This window comes from Miscanthus floridulus, chromosome 18 (genome assembly GCF_019320115.1).
Source record: "Miscanthus floridulus cultivar M001 chromosome 18, ASM1932011v1, whole genome shotgun sequence".
Classification (NCBI taxonomy): Eukaryota; Viridiplantae; Streptophyta; class Magnoliopsida; order Poales; family Poaceae; genus Miscanthus; species Miscanthus floridulus.
In genome coordinates this window covers 105,639,855-105,663,283 of record NC_089597.1, presented here as the reverse complement: position 1 = coordinate 105,663,283, position 23,429 = coordinate 105,639,855, and the positions used below count along the sequence as shown (strand labels likewise).

At 44.0% G+C, this 23,429-nt stretch overlaps 1 pseudogene; it reads left to right on the top strand.

Annotated features, from left to right (window-relative positions):
- The first annotated feature begins 150 nt into the window (after positions 1-150).
- On the top strand, positions 151-19,771 carry LOC136524318 (GDSL esterase/lipase At1g28600-like; annotated as a pseudogene).
- The last annotated feature ends 3,658 nt before the right edge of the window (positions 19,772-23,429 follow it).

Below are 23,429 nucleotides of genomic sequence, written 5' to 3'. Positions count from 1 at the left end.
CCTACGACAAGAGAACCGCCATCGCGCTTGTTCAGTTTCATTCTTCCGCGGCGTCCGTCTCCAGCGCCGCCGAAACCGACGAGATCAGAAGAAACCATGGCTTCCTCTCTTTCCCGGGGAGGAGGAGGAGGAACACGGCTGCTGTTCCCGATGGTGGTGGCGGTGGCGGCGGCGGCGGCACTAGTTGGGGCGGCGCCGTCCTCAGCGTGCTACTCGCGCGTGTTCAGCTTCGGCGACTCGTTGGCGGACACTGCCAACTACCGCTTCTTCTACAGGAACGACTCGGATCCCGTGCTCCGGCTCCCCTACGGCGAGACCTTCTTCCACCGCGCCACCGGCCGCTTCACCGATGGCCGCATCGCCCTCAACTTCATCGGTACGTACGCCATCAGCCACAATGCCCCCTGCTACTGCTATCCATCCACCAGCCATCGTGGTTCATTCAAAATAAATCTGCAGCTGATGCGCTGGGGCTTCCGTTCGTGCCGCCCTACCTGAGGGGGCAGCGCGCCGAGGACTTCTTGCACGGGGCCAACTTCGCGGTGGATCGCGCCACGGCGCTCGCCCCGGACTTCTTCCGGGACAGGGGTTTTGACGTCGGCGACGTAGTGCACCTCGACATGGAGCTGGAGTGGTTCCGGGACATGCTCAGCCTCCTCTGCCCCGCCGACCTCTCACTCTCAGGTATGTCACTGTTTCTTGCCGTGAGCATCAGCTGCAGATATTTTTGTAGCGTATGATGAACTCTTGTTTTAGTGGGGATCATAATTCAGAAGCCAGCGGTAACTGGCTAACGTTTCTTTTCTTGCCGTGAGCATTGGATGAACTGGACCTACGAGGGTATGATTGCCCCCAGATATTGTATTAAGAAGAAGATCTTCTCACGCAGGCCCAGAAAATCTCCGAATCCTTACCCCACCCTTACACAGCAGCACCGTCGCCCTGTGAGAACGGGCCGGTCCTTAGACCTGTGCTTAGGCGTGGGACAGACGAGGAGATTTTTTTAACATCAGCATGAAATTCGCTCCCACGGAGAGTCGAACCCAGAACCTGAGGAGTGCCGCCGGGACGCTCTAACCAGTTGGACTACAGGTCGATGAACACAAAACTAGTATGATATATGGACATATTCATATGAGGTACAACTAGTTGTTGATTCAACTGGTATAGATGTGACCTATGCTTAAGAAAATCTCAGTAACCTCACCATCAACCGATCATAGTTCCTCTTTGGTACTAATTCAGAAAACAGAGCCATGTTGATATTGCACAGGTTGCTCGGACATGATGAACCAATCCCTTTTCATAGTTGGAGAAATTGGAGGCAATGACTACAACCTACCCCTTCTGGAAAGAGTTCCATTTGAGAATGTTCTCACTTTAGCTCCAGCTGTTATCGCCAAAATCTCTTCATCTATCACAGTGAGTAGTATTTGTTTTCTATATCCATCGTACATTATCACTAACATTGTACAGATAGTAGTGCAAATGCATCCGATTTTTGCAGGAGTTGATCAGGCTAGGAGCCAAAGACTCTGGTGGTTCCAGGGAATCTCCCGATTGGATGCATCCCAGTGTATCTGTTGGCATTCCAGAGTGACGAGAAAGAAGACTACGAGCCAGGGACAGGTTGCGTTAAATGTCTGAACGAGTTTGCACGGTATCATAACAAGCTTCTCATCGAGGAATTGGAGAAGTTGCGTAAGCTCCATCCTCGCGTGACCATCATCTATGCTGATTACTATGGAGCCGCTATGGAGGTTTTTGTTTCCCCGCAACAATACGGTGAGTTCAAATATATCTCTTTTACTTTTTTGACAAAAAACATAGTACAGGCCTCTAAAATAATTTTTGACCGTCTCCACAGATGTTTCAAAAATAATTCACCTCACAACATTTCATAGTAGAAAGTGAAATGACCAATTGCATTTAATTTGGGATATAAGATAAAGTAGTCTAAAAGTTTTATCTTATATCTCTGATGCAATCATAGTATATATATGATATCAATAGTATTAGCATCATGCCACTTGCATTGAGCTCTAGGTTAACAGATTAGTTGGTTTCAGTGGATACTGTTTAGAACCTTATTAGAAATTAAGATAAATCATATGTTTCCTAAAAATTTACTTTCATACTTACATTGTGGTTAACATTGTAACGATTGAGGTTCAGGAATCGAATATCCCTTGGTGGCTTGTTGTGGTGGAGGAGGACGCTATGGTGTGTCCCAGGATGTAAGATGTGGAAGTGGAGAATACAAATTTGTTGGATTCTATAAGACCTCTAGGTGCATATCTAGCGGGTAAAACATCTTGTTGGTGTACCTTGGTAGCTAGTGCGCCCGCGGCGATGTCGGAGATGAAGTGCAGTGACGGTGACCGACGACGAGGCGAGGTGCAGCGGTCCGGTGGTGGCACTTCCCACCGCTTTAGCACTCCCTTGATCTGTAGGGTTAGGGCATTAAGTGGGGATCATAGCGGCTGTAGTGTACCTTAGTCTGCACCCTGGCCCCCACCTCCCTCTATATAGTGCTGCACGACGGGGGCCCACCAACCTCGATTTGGTTGGATGCCCCCCCCCCCCCGCGATCAGGGCACTGGATCAAGGCCCGACTCGACCGTTGGGACGAGTCGGATGAGATCAACATTAACAATCTCCCCATTGATCTCACCTTATACTTAAACTTAACTTTCTTTATCTTTTTTCCATTCCATCACAAATCAGTGCATAGAGCGTGCTTCATCGTCACGGTCAGTTGCCATTAGATTTAACAGCTACAATGCACCTCTCTATTTTGAAACAGATACTCAACTAGACCCTTAGTATCTAAAAATCATAGTCTTTCCCGTAAACCCATGTCGACTGTGTGTTCTCTGAACGCACTGGGTGGTAAGCCTTTGGTAAGCGGATCCATAAGTACTTACTCGGTACTTATGTGCTCAATGCTTTCAAAATGATTCTGGATTTTCTCCTTTACAATATATAACTTAGTGTCAATGTGTTTGGCAGCACACTTGACCTGTTGTCTTAGGAGTTAACTAACTTTAAATGGTTATTGTTGTTGACTACCATTGTTAAATCTAGGTACAAATTCCCTTAACCTCCTTTTGCCTGTTCCTTAAGCCTCATGTCAAGCTATACTATGGTATGCATCACTGATGACACCACAACTGTTTCTTTGGAGCTTTTCCACAATAATACTTCAACTACGAGTATTATCAACTGCTGTGGATTTCACTACACATATCTCCAAGACTTAACATTTGTACCCTCAACTATTTGAGAGTATTTGCCCTTTCTTACTCAGCATGAGGCCTATGATACTTTACAAAATTACAAGATATTCTCAACTCTATTCCAGTGATCTATATCTGGAGTGGCCTTCTGCCAAAATATCCCGGATACATAAACTACGTCAGGGTAAGTTCTTACTTGTACTTGTACACTCATCAAGCTTCCAACAGCTGAAGCATATGGAACAATTTTCATTTGATCGATCTCATATCGGTTCCTGGAACACTTAAAGTTCTCAAATCTATTACCCTTGACTATAGGAGCAGGCGTAGGTTTACTCGCATGCATACTTTATTTCTTTAGAATCTTTTCTAAGTATGCCTTTATGATAGTCCTAATACCCCATTTTCTTTTATCTCGGTGAATTTCGATTCCTAGAACCAATGACGCTTCACCAAGATCATTCACATTGAAACTTGAGGACAAAACTTCTTCTCTAATGACAGATTAACATCACTACTAGTGAGTAGAATGTCATATATTCACATGATCTGGAAAATGAATTTTCCATTCTTGAACTTCGCATAAACGCTATTGTCCTTCTCATTTTCTTTAAAACCCAAACTTTCTTATCGTTTTCATCAACTTCAAATATTGTTGTCTAGAGACTTATTTTTAACCCATAAAAGGATTTCTACAGGCGGCATCCTATACATTTTTTCTTCCTCGACAAAACCTTTGGGTTGTGCAATGTAAACGTTTTCATATAAATCCCTGTTGAGGAATGTCGTCTTCACATCCATGTGATATAACTCTAAATCGTAATGTGCCATTAACACCATTATGATTCTAAAAGAATCCTTGCATAAAACTAGAGAGAAAACTCTTATTGTAATCTATTCATTCTCTTTGCGTAAAGCATATTGCTACAAGTCGTGCTTTATATCTTTCTACATTCCCTTTGAAGTCATATTTTGTCTTATAGACCCATTAACAACCTACTGTTTTGGTTGTATTAGGAATTACTTCTAAGTCCCAAACATCGTTGGTATTCATCGAATTCATTTCAACTTACATAGCTTCTTGCCATTTAAACAAGTAAACGCTTCTCATGGCTTCTTCAAATGTAACACCCAAAAATTTGCATCAATTTAAAATAGTTGAATTTGATTTTTTAGTGATTTTGTGAACTTGTCAATATAGTTAAATAAATAATTTTTGTGAAGATAAGATTAAATATAAGTTTAGGAACATGTTGATGCACTCATGCTGGAGCATATGTTATTTGTGATTGCCTGGTTTTTGTTGCAAGAGAAAAGGAGTTTAAATTCTATTTGGATTTGCTTTGAAAAAATTCTGGAAATAAAAAGAAAAGGGAGAAGCTCTTTTCCTTACTGTTCCTGGCCGTGAGGCCCATTCCTCCTTGATTTGGCCTGCTCGGCCTCTCCCTCACTTTGGCTCGAGTGGCCTTTTCCTTGTGCTGGACGCAGTGGTCTTCTGGGCCGTTCTTCTGGCCCAGTCCAGCAGCGCCGCCGCTTTCTTCTTGGGCCGAGCCAAAGCCCAGCAGCCGTGCAGCGTCAGCCCACGAGCGCCAGTGGCAGCAGCCCGCCTCCTTTCTCCTCTCTGTCTCGCTGACAAACCGGACCCGCACATCAGCGTCGCCTTCTTCCCTGAGTTGGAGTTGAGCCGAACCCGGCACCGACCCGTCCGCATGATTTCCTTGCGCGTTGGTGCAATCCGCGTGTCCGGGTCCCAATAAAGCTCGAACGACCGCGTTCGCGACGCCCTTTGCAGCCCTAAGCGACCCACCGTCTCGCTCTTGAGCAGCAGAGCCGTCGGAAACCCTAACCGCCGCAGCCGCACGCGATTTGTTGTTCGTGTGATTCCGCCGACCCCGTAAGCTCCTAGACGAGCTCCGCATTGCCTTAGTGAAGCCGCTAGTTCTTTTCTTTCGTCGTCCTGCGCCTTGCTCTGCTCTCACCAGCTTGCTGAATTAGCAGGTCCGTCGTCGTGAGCCGGTCGTTCACTTCGGTCCCTCCCCGACCACATCTTCTTGCTTGGTGAGATCCCCGTCTCCTCCCTTGTCGTTTGGCACCGGAATCATTGAAAATCGTGGCTTGTAGCGCTCGGTATGAGTTCGCCGGCGAGGTCCTCGGTTTTCCCAGCAATGGCGCCGCCGCCGGTTGTTTCTTCTCCGGCCGGCCGTCGCCCCTCATCTAATCTGGTTCGTCCATATTGGATCGGATGGCCAGCAGTGGCCGGTACCCTTTTGCGGGGAATAATTGCTAAAGAGCCCCTGAGCTCTTTAGATTTTGAACCCGCAGTCCAAAGCGTATTCCAGAGAATACATTTTCTCTTTTGGAAAACGTATTTTTCATTTAATAGATTTAAAATCAAGTTCCATCTAATTACAGTTTTGCCACTGATTTCAAAAGCTTATAAAATGCTCATTTTAACTCCGATTCGATCCCTTCAAATTGCGTTGGATTCGTAATCTCATGATCTACGTGTTAGTGTCCTTGTTAGCTCAGTTCTAGTTTTAAATTTCGAGTTCATGTTTAATGCATTAATAGTTTATAGGAAAACTTGGAAAATTCATATCTTGCTCGTTTTAGATCCAAATTCGGTGAATTTCGCGTCTATGTGATCGTAGTGATGAGTAGAATGTTTTTATACACTTTTCAAACTGTTTTCTTGCTGGTGGTGTATTGTTCTAATTATAGCCTTTGTTTGCTTCGTGTATGATTGCTCGGATGATTGTATGTTGCTGCTTGGTGTTGTTGATCGAGTTCAGACGGTGAGGTTTACGTTGGTGATCAAGAGAACTTCTATGACCAGCAAGACCAGCAAGACTTTAGGAGAACTTTGATCAAGGCAAGTATAGCTAGGGACCTTCCTTGTTGTCCTATTCATGATGCTCACTAAAATACATATGCATGTGTCTTCCTTGCTACCTATGGTAGGATTTCCTATATTTTGAATACTCAATTACCTTGTCACCTTGGGAGGTTTGCATTGGGTAGTTCTATTGCTAGTGCAACAATCATGATCTTGAAACTTGATTAATGAATATGCTATAAACATAAACAAGATGACTTTTTAGCAACAAAAGGACTTGTCTTGTAACTGATTATCCGGGATTTAACGTACAGCTGTGAGGGCTATATGGCTCTGGCTCTAGTTTCTTGAGAAACCCTTTTCTAGCTGGTTAGAGGTCTGCGAGTTGGGTATAGGACAGCCTCTGTCCTGTTGAGCCTAGCTATAGAAGCGGCCTTTTATAATATTGGAAGGGGGGGGGGTTCCTATATCTGATGACCCTGCGGCCCTAGCTGGTTAGACGAGCTCTTGGGTGGCTTTATATGGTTTCTGGTGTTTTGGACCTTGCAAACCCATACATTTGGAAATCATGACTCACAGTGAAAGTGTACAACCTCTGCAGAGTGTAAAACTGTTATAATAGCCGTGCTCACGGATACGAGCGACCTTGGAACACTTACATTAAGGGATAATGACTTTTACTTGTTAAGATGATCATTTATGTTAATTGTTTAAGATATTTATTACTCACGTTTAATGATCATGTGTATGGGATTATTGCTACCTTGATGTTAATAAATGCTAAACTTGATGATGACTTAAATGCTAACCGCAGTAAACCAGTGTCAGATACTTGAGCCTCATGAACCCTTAGTTATCTTGTTAAGTACGACATGTACTTATGCCTTGCTTTATCCATTATGTTGGAACAAAAAATCCTGGATGGGTAACAGATCAAGATTGGATTGAAGATTACCGTGATGTGTATTAGGCTTGGTGTCCACCAGTTGACGTCCCTGTTGGAGCTTGCGCAAGAGAGTTATCTTAGCAGCTATTATATCTACGTTTGAGACTATGTGTTGAATATTTATTCGCTATGTAATAAACATTGTGTTGGTACAATTCACAATTTGTCCACTTATGTGTGTGACCGTTCCTGGGGTGCACATAAGACTTTTATACATCCTCTTTTGTTCTTAAAATTGGGTGTGACAGATTGGTATCAGAGCAGTGTTGACTGTAGGACGCAAGCCTAGTTAGAATGGTCGTTTTGAGTTTCTTTTGCTTCACTTGTTTCATGCTTTCCACCTCAATCTTGTTATTTGCTAAGTTTTGTGTTTTTTTGTCTTATTCTATTATAAAATCAATTGATTCTATTCTAAATGATTTGAAACTTCTATAGATGACACGTGACCGCAAGTCTGCCTGCTTGTACGTTGGATGCTTTCAACCACAGCGTGTTGCGTATGAGCCAATGGAACCTAGAGAGGACGCCCAGAGGAAGAAATGGAAGAATGAGATTGGAGAAGAGGTCCATTCTTCGCCAACTCCGATAGCTCAATCCCCAGCACGTGTGGAGGCCATTGACTGGACCAATGATGATGAAGATGAAGTACTCTAGCCACTGCCTCGTATAGGTTGGACTAGCAAGTTAAGCATCAAGAAGCCTGATGACAATGCCTTCTACCATGACTTGCTGACAATGATGTTGGAGTGCTATTATCCAGACCTGCAAGCCACTCTGGAGTATCACACTACGGAGCACAATCATCCTCTGATTGGTTCATCTTGGGATACTCGGTTGCTGATCAAGACCCCAAATACTCGCAAGATAGATGTAGTTGTCACCCACCATGTAAGTCGAGCTACCGCGGAAAGAAGCATGGAGGATGCTGCTTCCATTGCACTTGCCTACTACCGTGGCCGTCTCTCTGATGATAAGAAGGACGATGGACTCTTGTATTACCCATGCTATCTTCTGAAGGAAAATAGTTGGACCATAGAGGTCGTGGTAAAAGGAACGAAGACTCTTGAGGCCACCGTTGAGTTAAACCGTGAACTTACAAATAAGGTGGGAGAGTTAGAAGGAAAGCTAAAGAAGGCACAAGACATGATCAAAGAATACCAGAAAGAGATTGATGGCCTTAACGCCGAGTTAGGCCGTCCCAAGCTGTTTGAGAAGTTAGATGAGCCCTCCACCAAGAAGAACGTCGCCCCTTAAGTTTATGAAACTATTGTAATAGGCACGTTTTTAGTATCATGAGTCGAGTCGAGTCTTTTAAGTGTTTGTGAACTATTGGTGTGCTTGCTGGATTATTATTGTGATTTATGTGTGATTTGGATCTTTGTGATGAGTGCTAGAACTTTGTGGGCATGTCCACGAGTTCCTTAGTTAAAAATAGTAAGGTTAAAAGTGCTATAATAAATAGTTTGGGTTGGTCTATCCTGTCTCTTTGCTTGCTGTTTTCTGGAGCAGTCAGTGATGTTTTGGTTATAACTTTTCACCTATTCGAGCAATGGTCATGAAATTTTACTGGGAGTATATAGACTTTTGTGTCTTTCCAATGACACAAGAATCTCCTTTTTATCTGTTCGTACCTGAGAGTTATGACTGTCACAATATGAACTTCTGTGTTGTCTGGAATCTGAGGACAGTTTCTGTTGTGGTCTGTTTTTGATTAACGTAACGTCAGAATCAGAAAATGTGGTATAAATGAAAGTTGTAGATAATTTCTTAAGATTTCCAACCGTATAAAGATCATCTTATTTGGATATCTGGAACTCGAGTTATGACAGTTTTTCTGACCTACTGATTCTGCATCATGTCTAGAAATTTTTAGAATTGCCTATCTCTTACATATTGGTGATGTGTCATGTTGGATTATAGATGTCTGGCCGTGGAAGAGGTAGAGGACGTGGGAGAGGTGCTCCGCCACCCCCACCACCAACCATGACCGCAGCAGAGGTGTTGGCGATGCAAGGATAGTTCATGCAGTCCATGATGCAGTTCTTTCAGAACCAACCTATTGGAGCACCAGCACCTCCACCACCAAGAGACAAGCAGAGGGAATTCATGCAAGGACATCCCCTAGTTTTCTCTCATGCCGCTGACCCCTTGGAGGCAGATGATTGGCTATGCGCAGTGGAGAAACAACTCAACATCGCTCAGTGTGATGATCAACAAAAGGTGTTGTATGCATCAAGACAGCTTCAGGGAGCAGCTCAGACTTGGTGGGAGTCATATCAGTCTGCTCGTCCCAACAATGCTCCTACTATCACTTGGCTAGAATTTGTGAGGGATTTCAAGGCACACCATATTCCAGATGGTTTGATAGAGCTCAAGCAGGAGGAATTCAGATCTCTCAGGATAGGTTCCATGTCTGTCAGTGAGTATCATGACAAGTTTGCTCAGTTGGCTCGCTATGCTCCTAATGAAGTGAGGGAGGATGCAGAAAAGCAATGTCTCTTACTCAAGGGAATTTACTATGATCTCAGGTTGCAGTTGACTGGTAACACATATGCTAATTTTCAGCAGTTGGTGAATCGCGCTATTGTGCTTGACAATATGCGATTGGAGAGGGACAGGAAGAGAAAGATGAAGGGACATGCCACCGGAAGCAACACACGCCCGCGCTATAATAATCAGCAGAGATATCAAGGTCCAGTCAGTCAGTGGAACTGTGGTCATTTTCCACAACACCCTCAGAACCAACAGCAGAATTGGAACCAGCGTACACCGCAGCAAATGGGCAATCAGATTCCATGCCAGGGAACGCCCAACAACACCCCGATGAAGAGCAGTGCACCTAGTACTCCCAATAGGTGTTTCCGGTGTGGAGATGTGGGACACTATGCTAACCATTGCCCTCAGAAGCCGAATCAACAGACACCTCAGAGGCAGAATAGCAACTAGAAGCCCGCGTACAACACTAGAAGAGTGAACCATGTGGCGCCTGAGACTATGGTTGGAGCACCAGAAGTTATGATGGGTACGTTCAACATCAACTCTATCCCCGCTAATGTTCTTTTTGACTCTGGAGCTTCGCATTCTTTTATTTCACAAGCATTTGTTAGAACACATAGCATACCTTTAATTGCAATGAAGACTCAAATGCTAGTAAATTCACCGGGGGGATCAATACCAGCTGCACATTGTTGCCCTTCAGCAAGTCCTACCTTAAGGGGGTAGACTTTACAGTCAGTCCTATTGTGCTGAGAACTTTTGGGATCGATGTGATTCTGGGTATGGATTGGATGAAAGAACACCGAGCTATGATTCAGTGTCAGGAGAGAGTTGTAGTAGTGACAACACCAAAGGGAGATTGAATCAGTGTTGGCGTGACAGTGCAACCACCACCAACAGCTATAGTGAATCAACTAGATAATGATGCTAATCCTTAGGACTGTGTTGTGGAGGAGTTTCCAGATGTCTTCCCCGATGATTTGCCAGGTATGTCACCTGACCGTGACATTGAGTTTATAATTGAATTATTACCTGGTACTGCTCTATAGCTAAGAGACCATATAGAACGGGGGTTAACGAATTAGAAGAACTTAAGAAACAATTGAAAGAGTTGTCAGAAAAAGGGTTCATACATCCTAGTGCATCACCTTGGGGAGCGCCTGTGATCTTTGTTGACAAGAAGGATGGAACACAGCGTATGTGTGTGGATTATTGATCTCTTAATGAGGTAACTATCAAGAATAAGTATCCGTTGCCTAGAATTGATGACTTGTTTGATCAGTTGAGAGGTGCTTGTGTGTTTTCTAAGATTGATCTGCGTTCTGGTTATCATCAGTTGAAGATTCGGAATACTGATATACCAAAAACAGCTTTTATTATGAGGTATGGGTTATATGAGTATACAGTTATGTTGTTTGGTTTGACCAATGCACCTGCCTACTTTATGTATATGATGAATAAGGTGTTTATGGAGTATCTTGATAAGTTTGTGGTAGTATTCATTGATGATATATTGGTATTCTCTAAGACTGAAGATGATCATGCTGAACATCTGAGATTGGTGCTACAGAAGCTTAGAGAGCATAAGCTGTATGCTGAGCATAGTAAGTGTGAATTCTGGTTAAGAGAAGTCTCTTTTCTTGGACATGTGGTTTCTAATGGTGGTATAGCAGTGGATCTAGGCAAGGTGAAGGATGTACTGAATTGGAAGCCACCTAATGATGTAAGTGAGATCCACAGTTTTCTTGGCTTAGCTGGTTATTATCGAAGATTCATTAAAGGTTTCTCCAAGCTTGCTAAACCCATGATAGCCCTATTAGAGAAGAATGCTAAGTTTGAGTGGTCTAATCAGTGTCAAGCTAGTTTTGAAGAATTAAAGAAGCGATTGACAACAGTTCCAGTGCTGATTTTGCCTGATCTAAATAAGAAGTTCTCTATCTATTGTGATGTGTCTCGTCAAGGTTTGGGATGTGTTCTTATGCAAGAGGGTAGAGTTGTTGCTTATGCATCTAGACAACTGAGGAAACATGAGTTGAATTATCCTACTCATGATTTGGAGTTAGCAGCTGTGGTTCATGCATTAAAAATCTAGAGACACTATCTGATTGGGCATAAGAGTGATATCTTTACCGATCATAAGAGTTTGAAGTACATATTCACTCAGACGGATCTGAATTTGAGACAACATCGTTGGTTGGAACTGATCAAGGATTATGATCTAGAGGTGCACTATCACTCTGGTAAAGCGAATGTTGTGGCTGATGCACTTAGTAGGAAGAGATATGCCAATGAGCTTGAGATGGCGCCTGTGCCAGAAGAGTTATGGGAAGAGTTTCAGCACTTGAACCTTGGTATTGTTTATAATGCTATGAAGATAGAAGTGACACCTACCCTAGAGCTTGAGATACATAAGGGTCAGTTGGAGGATGAGAAACTAAGGGAGATAGCAGGTAATGTAGCGCTTGGGAAAGCTCCAGGATTCAGCATAGATGAGAATGGGACTCTATGGTTTGGGAAAAGAATCTGTGTGCCTGAAGTGAAAGCCATTCGTGATGCAATTCTACGTGAAGCACATGATTCAACTTATTCTATCCATCCTGGCAGTACTAAGATGTATCTGGATCTTAAAGAGAAGTATTGGTGGTATGGTCTGAAGAAAGATGTAGCTGAGTATGTTGCTATATGTGATACTTGTCAGAGAGTGAAAGCTGAGCATCAGCGACCTGCAGGACTGTTGCAACCTATGAAGATACCTGAGTGGAAGTGGGAAGAAGTTGGTATGGACTTCATAGTGGGATTACCACGTACTCAGAGAGGTTATGATTCGATATGGGTGATTGTGGATCGTTTGACTAAGGTTGCTCACTTCTTACCTGTCAAGACCACTTATAGAGGATCAAAGTTAGCAGAACTATACATGGAAAGGATAGTGAGTCTGCATGGTGTTCCAAAGAAGATTGTGTCTGATAGAGGTTCGCAGTTCACTTCTCATTTTTGGAAACAGGTACACACTTCGCTGGGCACAAAGTTGAATTTTAGCACAGCCTACCATCCTCAGACTGATGGACAGACAGAGAGACTTAATCAGATTTTAGAAGACTCATTGAGAGCATGTGCGTTGCAGTATGGTACTAGTTGGGATAAGAGTTTGGCTTACACAGAGTTCTCATACAACAACAGTTACCAACAGAGTCTCAAGATGTCACCGTTTGAAGCTTTGTATGGGCGTAAGTGTAGAACACCTCTATTTTGGAATCAAACAGGTGAAAGTCAAGTGTTTGGACCAGATGTGCTTAGAAACGCTAAAGAGCAAGTGAGAAAGATTAGAGAGAACCTGAGAGTGGCACAAACCCGTCAGAAGAGCTATGCAGATAATTGAAGAAGAGACTTGGTATTTGAAGGAGATTTTGTCTATTTAAAAGTATCACCTATGAGAAGTGTGAAAAGGTTCAACATGAAAGGTAAACTAGCACCTTGGTATGTTGGTCCGTTTAAAGTTTTAAAGAGATGTGGAGAAGTGGCTTATCAATTAGAATTGCCTGAGAACCTGTCTAGTGTGCATGATGTGTTCCATGTGTCTCAACTTTAGAAGTGTTTGCGTGTGCCTGAGGAGCAAATACCATTAGAGGAACTTGCTGTTAAAGATGATCTAACATATGAGGAGTTTCCAATTAAGATTTTGGATATGGCTGAGAAAGTTATGAGAAGCATAACGATTAGGATGTGCAAGGTTCAGTGGAATCGATATTCGGAAGCAGAGGCAACTTGGGAAAGAGAAGATGAATTGAGAAAGACATACCCGCAGTTGTTTGAGTAAGCACAGCCTAATATCGAGGATGAGATTCTCTTAAGGGGGGTAGATTTGTAACACCCAAAAATTTGCATCAATTTAAAATAGTTGAATTTGATTTTTTAGTGATTTTGTGAACTTGTCAATATAGTTAAATAAATAGTTTTTGTGAAGATAAGATTAAATATAAGTTTAGGAACATGTTGATGCACTCATGCTGGAGCATATGTTATTTGTGATTGCCTAGTTTTTGTTGCAAGAGAAAAGGAGTTTAAATTCTATTTGGATTTGCTTTGAAAAAATTCTAGAAATAAAAAAGAAAAGGGAGAAGCTCTTTTCCTTACTGTTCCTAGCCGTGAGGCCCATTCCTCCTTGATTTGGCCTGCTCGGCCTCTCCCTCACTTTGGCCCGAGTGGCCTTTTCCTTGTGCTGGCCGCAGTGGTCTTCTGGGCCGTTCTTCTGGCCCAGTCCAGCAGCGCCGCCGCTTTCTTCTTGGGCCGAGCCAAAGCCTAGCAGCCGCGCAGCGTCAGCCCACGAGCGCTAGCGGTAGCAGCCCACCTCCTTTCTCCTATCTGTCTCACTGACAAATCGGGCCCGCACGTCAGCGTCGCCTTCTTCCTTGAGTCGGAGTTGAGCCGAACCCGGCACCGACCCGTCCGCATGATTTCCTTGCGCGTTGGTGCAATCCGCGTGTCCGGGTCCCTATAAAGCTCGAACGACTACGTCCGCGACGCCCTTTGCAGCCCTAAGCGACCCGCCACCTCGCTCTTGAGCAGGAGAGCCGCCGGAAACCCTAATCGCCACAGCCGCACGCGATTTGTTGTTCGTGTGATTTCGCCGACCCCATAAGCTCCTGGACAAGCTCTGCATTGCCTTAGTGAAGCCGCTAGTTCTTTTCTTTCATCGTCCTACGCCTTGCTCTGCTCTCACCGTCTTGCCAAACTTGTAGGTCCGCCGTCGCGAGCCAGCCATTCACCTCGGTCCCTCCCCGACCACATCTTCTTGCTTGGTGAGATCCCCGTCTCCTCCTTTGTCGTTTGGCACCGGAATCATTGAAAATCGTGGCCTGTAGCGCTCAGTATGAGTTCGCTGGCGAGGTCCTCAGTTTTCCTAGCAATGGCGCCGCCGCCAGCTGTTTCTTCTCCGGCAGGCCGTCGCCCCTCATCTAATCTGGTCCGTCCTTATTGGATCGGATGGCCAGCAGTGGCCGGTACCCTTTCGTGGGGAATAATTGCTAAAGAGCCCCTAAGCTCTTTAGATTTTGAACCCGCAGTCCAAAGCGTATTCCAGAGAATACGTTTTCTCTTTTGGAAAACGTATTTTTCATTTAACAGATTCAAAATCAAGTTCCATCTAATTACAGTTTTGCCACTAATTTCAAAAGCTTATAAAATGCTCATTTTAACTTCGATTCGATCCGTTCAAATTGCGTTGGATTCATAATCTCATGATCTACGTGTTAGTGTCCTTGTTAGCTCAGTTCTAGCTTTAAATTTCGAGTTCATGTTTAATGCATTAATAGTTTATAGGAAAACTTGGAAAATTCATATCTTGCTCGTTTTAGATCCAAATTCGGTGAATTTCGCGTCTATGTGATCGTAGTGACGAGTAGAATGTTTTTATACACTTTTCAAACTATTTTCTTGCTGGTGGTGTATTGTTCTAATTATAGCCTTTGTTTGCTTCGTGTATGATTGCTCGGATGATTGTATGTTGCTGCTTGGTGTTGTTGATCGAGTTCAGACGGTGAGGTTTACGTTGGTGATCAAGAGAACTTCTACGACCAGCAAGACCAGCAAGACTTTTAGGAGAACTTTGATCAAGGCAAGTATAGCTAGGGACCTTCCTTGTTGTCCTATTCATGATGCTCACTAAAATACATATGCATGTGTCGTCCTTGCTACCTATGGTAGGATTTCCTATATTTTGAATACTCAATTACCTTGTCACCTTGGGAGGTTTGCATTGGGTAGTTCTATTGCTAGTGCAACAATCATGATCTTGAAACTTGATTAATGAATATGCTATAAACATAAACAAGATGACTTTTTAGCAATAAAAGGACTTGTCTTGTAACTGATTATCCGGGATTTAACGTACAGCTGTGAGGGCTATATGGCTCTGGCTCTAGTTTCTTGAGAAACCCTTTTCTAGCTGGTTAGAGGTCTGCGAGTTGGGTATAGGACAGCCTCTGTCCTGTTGAGCCTAGCTATGGAAGCGGCCTTTTATAATATTGGAAGGGGGGGGGGGGTTCCTATATCTGATGACCCTGCGGCCCTAGCTGGTTAGACGAGCTCTTGGGTGGCTTTATATGGTTTCTGGTGTTTTGGACCTTGCAAACCCATACATTTGGAAATCATGACTCACAGTGAAAGTGTACAACCTCTGCAGAGTGTAAAACTGTTATAATAGCCGTGCTCACGGATACGAGCGACCTTGGAACACTTACATTAAGGGATAATGACTTTTACTTGTTAAGATGATCATTTATGTTAATTGTTTAAGATATTTATTACTCACGTTTAATGATCATGTGTATGGGATTATTGCTACCTTGATGTTAATAAATGCTAAACTTGATGATGACTTAAATGCTAACCGCAGTAAACCAGTGTCAGCTTTTTGAGCCTCATGAACCCTTAGTTATCTTGTTAAGTACGACATGTACTTATGCCTTGCTTTATCTTTTATGTTGGAAAAAAAACCCAGATGGGTAACAGATCAAGATTGGATTGAAGATTACCGTGATGAGTATTAGGCTAGGTGTCCACCAGTTGACGTCCCTGTTGGAGCTTGCGCAAGAGAGTTATCTTAGCAGCTATTATATCTACGTTTGAGACTATGTGTTGAATATTTATTCGCTATGTAATAAACATTGTGTTGGTACAATTCACAATTTGTCCACTTATGTGTGCGACCGTTCCTGGGGTGCACATAAGACTTTTATATATCCTCTTTTGTTCTTAAAATTTGGTGTGACAAATGAGGTGGGATCACCCTCCATTTGAATTTCTTTAGTAACATAGACTTCATAGTCATTAGAAAAACTGGTTTACTAATTCTTTGAGACCTTCTGAAGCCTCAGCTACTGGCACTTTTATATGGGGCTATTGTTGCTCTTCATTGCCAAGAGGCAATTGATTCTACAGGCTCCTGTATTACAAGATTCTTGTTTACATTATTCATCTTCTTCGAAGAGCTAACAACATGTGCTGTATTAGTCATACAACATCAACAGGTATTGAGAATTTTGTTGCTCCTGAGTCACTGGAGTGGGCACGCAGTCCCTCTTCTCTTCAAGTCTTAGGTCTCTACATACCTCTACATACCATGCTCCCCTAGATCTTTCCATCTTTTCTAAAGATATTGTATCTTCAAATATCTTATTTTGGGTTTAATTTGTTAAAACCTCATATGGCACTTTAAGCACCACCTTAACATCTTTGAGGCTGACTACGCTATCTTCCTGTCAGAACTTAAAACGTCTAGAAATTTAGTTATTTCTCTGCTTAGGGGTATCATTGTTGTGACCGTTGTACTCCTCCGACGGTCGTATACATCTTAGTTAATCTTTATCTCACTCTTAATGAAGAGTATCTTTCTTAATTAATCTTTATATCACTCTTAATGAAGAGTGTCTTTCTTAATTAATCTTTATATCACTCTTAATATTCTTCCCTCGAAATATGGCATGAACTTTATTGCCATAATTTTGAGAACCATTAAGAAAACCCGTGAGTGAGGAGACATATATAACTTACTTCATTCACATGATTATGTCATGCGAACATAGTTATTTCTTGATTCGTATAGGAGTACACTTTCCTTATTTCACTTCGAGAACTCAACGAGGTCTTTCATTAGCAGTGTTTTTACAAGTCACACTTGCATCTTTTCTTATCTTTTAGTTAGTATTGACCATGACGATGTATTTCTATTGTGCCAAGGTCAATACTAGGACAACATAAGAGCTACCCAAACTTCTCTTGCTATGCGGGATACAAAACATGTGAATCATCACAAAACTTCTCCTGCCATGCAGAATTGACTAGCATAAGTACTATGCCAAAACTTCTCCCATGTGGGATACATCTATACGAAAACTTAGTCATGACGACTAAAACATTCACTTATACTTCATTTTCCAATTAAATCTTCTTGTTGGTTCCAATTTAATCAGAAAATTGGTAAACTAACAAAAAAACTGTCCTGAACTGACTTGACTCAAGCCTTTCTATTCACATACCCCAGCATTGCAGCCTGTTGGCATACAGCCGAGTGATCTCGTCGGTAAAAAAATAAAATATACAATATGCTTCTACATCAATTCTACATCACCATTGGACAAAAAATAGAATTAATACATAAAACTCATAAACTAACTTGAAATCCATATAACTACTCTTTAAAATTAAATTCTTCCATTTGTTCGAATTTAATTAGAAGATAATCAACATCATTGCAGCGAAAACTTGATAATAAAATACTTTCTATTAGTTCAGAAGCATTTCTTGGTCCTTATCTACTCTATGAAAAATTGACCATATTGGTGCAAAAAAAATTCAGAGATTTAAACCTCAAACTTGAACTCATTATAATATTGTTATCATCAACGTTGGTCAGAAAATAACAATATCGTAATCTAACATAAACAAATCGGACTACTTCTCTAATTTAAAATTTTACATTGGTTCTAATTTACTTAGAGGATAAATATAATCATAATTTACTAAATGTAACTGCTCTTCAAATTAAATTCTCTCGTTGGTTCGAATTTAATTAGAAGATAATCAACATTAAACTTTGCAGCAAAAACATAAAAAATATAATTTATCTACTTTTTAGAAGCATTTTACTATACTCATCTACTCTGTGGAAAAAATTATCCAGTTGGTCCAAAATTTTAACAGAGATTTAAACATCAAAACTTAACATCACTTCTAAAAATAATAAAACCAAAAATAAAACCGACGCTGTGCATTTTGGCCAGAAAAGCCCAGCGGTCAAAATCGGCCTGTGACCTACCTCGCGCACTGCTCGTACCTCGTCCAGGCCGCAACCTGGGCCTGGGCCGGCAAAGTTCCTACCTACCTGGGCCGTTTTCGGTCCACTAAGCGGTGACCATCAGATCTCATCCGACGACTACGTGCGTAGATCGACCGAACAAAAACGGCGCGCCACACAGCTCCCCGAACCCTAACTCCATTTCTTTCCCTACGCCGCGGCAGCCGGCTCTCTCTCCCTTCCTCTATCTTCGCCGCAGAGGCGACAGTAGCGCCGGCAACGGTGGCCGTCGGCGTCGGTGAGGAAAAGCCTCGTCGAAGGAGATCCGGCTACCCCTCCTCTACTTCTTTCTGTGCCGAGACGGAAAACCGACGGCGGCCGCCCGTGGTGGCCGGAGGAAAGGAGTGGTGGCGCCGTCGCGGGGCCTCGCGCTCGTCCGAGGCTGAGCGCGCCACCGTCGAGCGGCCTTACGACGTTGCCCTTGACCCTCAAGCCTGAGACAGAGGCTCCACGATGGCGTGGCCTCCCCGGATGGTGGCCCAGGAGCTGCTTCCCGCGCGACGTCGGCGGTGGTGACGGCGACATGTGAGCCCTGGTAGGCCCCTGTGCCCTCTGTCTCTCGTTCATTGGATTAGGGTTGGGCTTAGGGTTCTGGGTTGGGGTTAGGGTTTTGTCCGAATTGAATCGAATCATCTCCTTCTTTCTTTCTCTTACCCCACGTGCCGACAGCGGCTCAGGGTGGCTTCCTTCTCGCACGCCATCGAAGCAGCGGCTTGGTCTTCTTCCCACGCAACGGCGGTCTTCTTCCTTAGAGTTAGTATTTCGGTTCTAATTATGTTTCACTTTTCTACCCCGATCTACGATCTACACACTAGGATAACCTGGCTCTGGTACCATTGTTTGATTCTATAAGACCTCTAGGTGCAGATCTAGCGGGTAAAACATCTTGTTGGTGTACCTTGGTAGCTAGTGCGCCCGCGGCTTTGTCGGCGATGAAGTGCAGTGACGGTGACCGACGACGAGGCGAGGTGCAGCGGTCTGGTGGTGACACTTCCCGCCGCTTCAGCACTCCCTTGATCGTAGGGTTAGGGCAGTAAGTGGGGATCATGGCGGCTGTAGTGTACCTTATTCTGCGCCCTAGCCCCCACCTCCTTCTATATAGTGCTGCACGACGGGGGCCCACCAACCTCGATTTGGTTGGATGCCCCCGATCAGGGTACTGGATCAAGGCCCAACTCGACCGTGGGGCCGAGTCAGATGAGATCAACATTAACAAAATTATGTCATAACCCAGAAACGCATGGATCATGGGATGGTCTGCATCCTTCAGAACTGTATACATGGTGATTGCGATGAGCCTTCTACGAGGCTCTCATACACAACCACCGATTGCTACCACCGCCAGTTCATGCACACATCTAAGTGAGACTGGAATATCTGTTGAAGACAAGTCCTTTTGAGACGTAATTGTACAACTACATTCCCTTAGTTGTCTTCTTATATAATAAAAGAAGTATGGTTGAAGATCAAATGTTTGTCTCCTCACCGATAAAAGGGTGTAAGGAGTGTGTCACTTCTCTGAAAGTAATTTCACACGCACGCGTGGGGATCCTGAAATTGATAATTTTCCTTGAATGCCACTCTTTCAAATTTATAATCCTTGGTTGTCACTTTCATCAAATTCATGCGTACCTTGCTTTAGCTGGATTCATTATGATATAGCCTATCCATCCTGGTTCTAAGTCCTTAACTTGACGCAGGTGCCCATATTTTCCTAGATTTATTTTAAGATTTAATAGCGTTGTTCTTCCAATGATAGGCGTTGTAATCGTTGACAGCGAGACGGTTTAGTCTCAGGGCATCTTTGGTACAAATTCTCTTGCTCCGGCTCCCACCTGCCATTTTCACTGTTGAGAGGTGGGAGCCACCAAAGAGGCCCTCTGTCTTTCAGTGCTAGGGTGCAGCCTCGCTGAGACGAAGTTGGGCGTTTGCTCCCCTTGCCACTGACAAAAGAAGAGTGAACAAGTTCACAAATCCCTGAGGCTATTTAGTGCAACAAGGAAAGACAGGGATCGTGATTTGCACAGAGAGGATAAAAGACAGGACTGGTGCAGTAGGGCATAGCCGGGCCCGTTCGCTTGGCTGAAAAAAAGAAGCCAAAACACTGTAGCGGCTGGTTGTGTGAGAGAGAAATACTGTAGCTGCTGATTGATAAATAGTGCCGCTACGAGACGTAACCAGCCGGCTGGTATGGAAACCAGACCAGCGAACGGCAAGCACTCTAGGTCTCTAGCTATGACTGACGGCAGGGAAGGAGAAAAAGGCAGGCGATGGAGAGTCGTGCCTGCCTGCCTGCCAGCCATTGGCAATAGCTACAGTATCACCTTTTAAAATTATCTCCCTACCCCAAAATCCGATTCACCCTCCGACTGGTAAGGTGCATGTGATTGTTGTATGCATATAGCTGAGTGTGTATGTGCATATATATAAGTATCTGCACATCTAGTGTGATTCGCAAAAGAAATCCTACTAACTAGATGAGTGCTAGCTTAGAATATCATACTAACTAGTGCTAGCTTAGTCTCTCAGTCTCTGCAATGCTCATAGAGTCGGTGTGTGTCAATAGAGATGAGTGTATGTGTGCGATATGCATATGTGAAGTGATTCCCACAAATAAAGCCCTATATAATTAGATATATGTTCTTGTGTGTGTTTCGAGCGCCAAAATTGCCCCTCCTCCAATAACAAACTAGGCCCACAACCACTATCATGCATCTTACTTCCTCTGTCCTAAAATAAATCCATATCTTGTATTTCTAAAACTCAACTAATTTTCAAATTTAAGTAGATTTATAGAAAGATAATAGCAATATTTATATCTCTAAATAGATTTACTATAAAAATGTATATTGCGATTGATTTAATAATACTTATTATTTAGTATAATGTCACAAAAATATAATGGTTTTTATATATTTGATTAAACTTGAGGTTGGTTAGTTCGTTGAAATACGATATATGTATTTATTTTAGCACAGAAAATATAGAGCTGCGCCCTTGTGCCATTGTCCATTTACGGATCGGTCGGACAAAACTACAATTCAACTGCTTTTTAACACACACATACACACCACTCATGTGTGTGTAGACGTGTGGTGTACTGGTGTAGGCGATGGCCATTGTCCATTTACTGGCGTTGGCCTACCTTTTTTGTTTGTTTGTTTGAGGGGAGCTAGGCTGGCCTACCATGTAGCTATGTAGGCGAGATGCGCCGGCCAGCCCAGCTTCATGTTGGGGAGCACCATTGCACCAATAGTGTCCAGTGAGACTTCACTTGAGTATTGCCCCGGCAAGCCATTGCGACAGAGCCACAGAGCTGTGTGCTGGGTTTGGACGATTGGAGAAGAAGCAAAATTGGTGGCTTGGTGGCCTGAAACATATGCGTAGGCCCACGGGCCCAATACAGCAGGAGCTCACGGCCCGCCCGTTCAGTAATACTGCTGCTATTCTAAAAAAAAAAAGATAAGGCTACTTAGCGGGCATCCATCCCGCGTCGGACGCGGCTAGCTGGGCCTGCCACCGGCTCACATACAGAGTTCCTCAACGAATAAAATAGAGCGACATCATTCCACATTTCGCATCGCTGCTGCGAGCTCCTCCACCGCACACCGCTTCTTCTCCACCGTTGTGGCCGCGACCCTCTCTCCCTACTCCATGGCGGCCGCTCCCCCCCACTCCATGGCGGCTCGAGCAAGCCTCCTCCCCTCCCCTCCATGGATCCAGCCACCCGTCCTCCACGTGCATCTTCCTTCAAGTCCGGCGGTCTCCATGGCATTCCCTCCCCCCACTCCATGGCGGCGGTGGTGGCTCCAACGAGGTAGGTCGTTTCTCCTCTAGGTCTGAGCCCCCCCTCCTCCTCATCTGGATCTGAATTTGAGCCCTCCTCCTCCTCTGGATCTGAGAGACGTGGCGGTGGCTAGGGTTCCGCGCGAGCTCGAAGGTGATGGGCTATGAGCTGGAGCAGCCTGCACCTCGAACCCATCCCTTGCTGTTTTTGTACGTCCTTTTTGCTGTTTCTTCGTGTTGCAATGGTTTTTTTGGGTTGTTGCAACAGATGATTTTCGAATGTTGCAATAGGTGATTCATGTGTTGTAGAAAGGGAGTTCTAATGTTAGGATTGTTGCAATAGGGGATTTTAATTGTTGGAATTACCTTTTTCAAATGTTGCAGCACTGAAAGGTGATTTGAAGATGTTTTCATTTCTATGTTTCATGGTTGATTTTGCGATGTTGCAGTTTTGCTGTTTGAGACGTTGCAGTACATAATTTTCGATGTTGCAGTACATAATTTTCGATGTTGCAGTACATAATTTTCGATGTTGCAGTACATTTTTTTCGATGTTGCACTATATAGTTTTTGCGATGTTGCAGTATTTATATTCCGATGTTGCACTACATAGTTTTCCCATAATTTGAGATGTTGCGCTCGAAGTGTTTCGTGTTCTTGGGACAGGGCGCAGTGGGGAACGGGGCACGGTGGATGAATGGGGCGTGGTGGGGAACGGGGGCGCCGTGGAGGGAACGGGGCGCGGTGGGGGAACGGGGGACAGGGGCACGGTGGGGAACGGAGATATGAGCGCGGTGGGGGATAGGGCGCTATCTGGGACCAACGTCCGGACGCCGTAAGGGGGCCGGATGTCCGGGTGCTAGGTATACCAAAAAAAAAATGTTAATACTGCTGCTCCAGCTGAAGTTGAAGTCAAGACACAAACACAATCACTCCTGCAGTCCTGCTCCAGCTGAGCACATGGACAAGCAGCGGTCCAATTCAGCTCTGTCGTTGCTGGGCTGAGCAGGGCCTGTCCCTGTCGCGCATTCCAGCATCCAAGCACGACGAAGTGCTCCCTAATGCAATGCAACGTCTTGGGATGCTGGAGACAACGCACCAGTGACGACGTCCACGAACAGGGCTTGGCGATGAGATCTACTACCTCACTGACCTCAATCCCAGTCATTGTAGGGTGATCACTGATCAAGGAGTTTTTCCCATTGGACGAAACTGCACCAGCTACTAGAAACCTATGCTTCGACAGGGTGGGAGCGTCGAAGTTGATGGGTT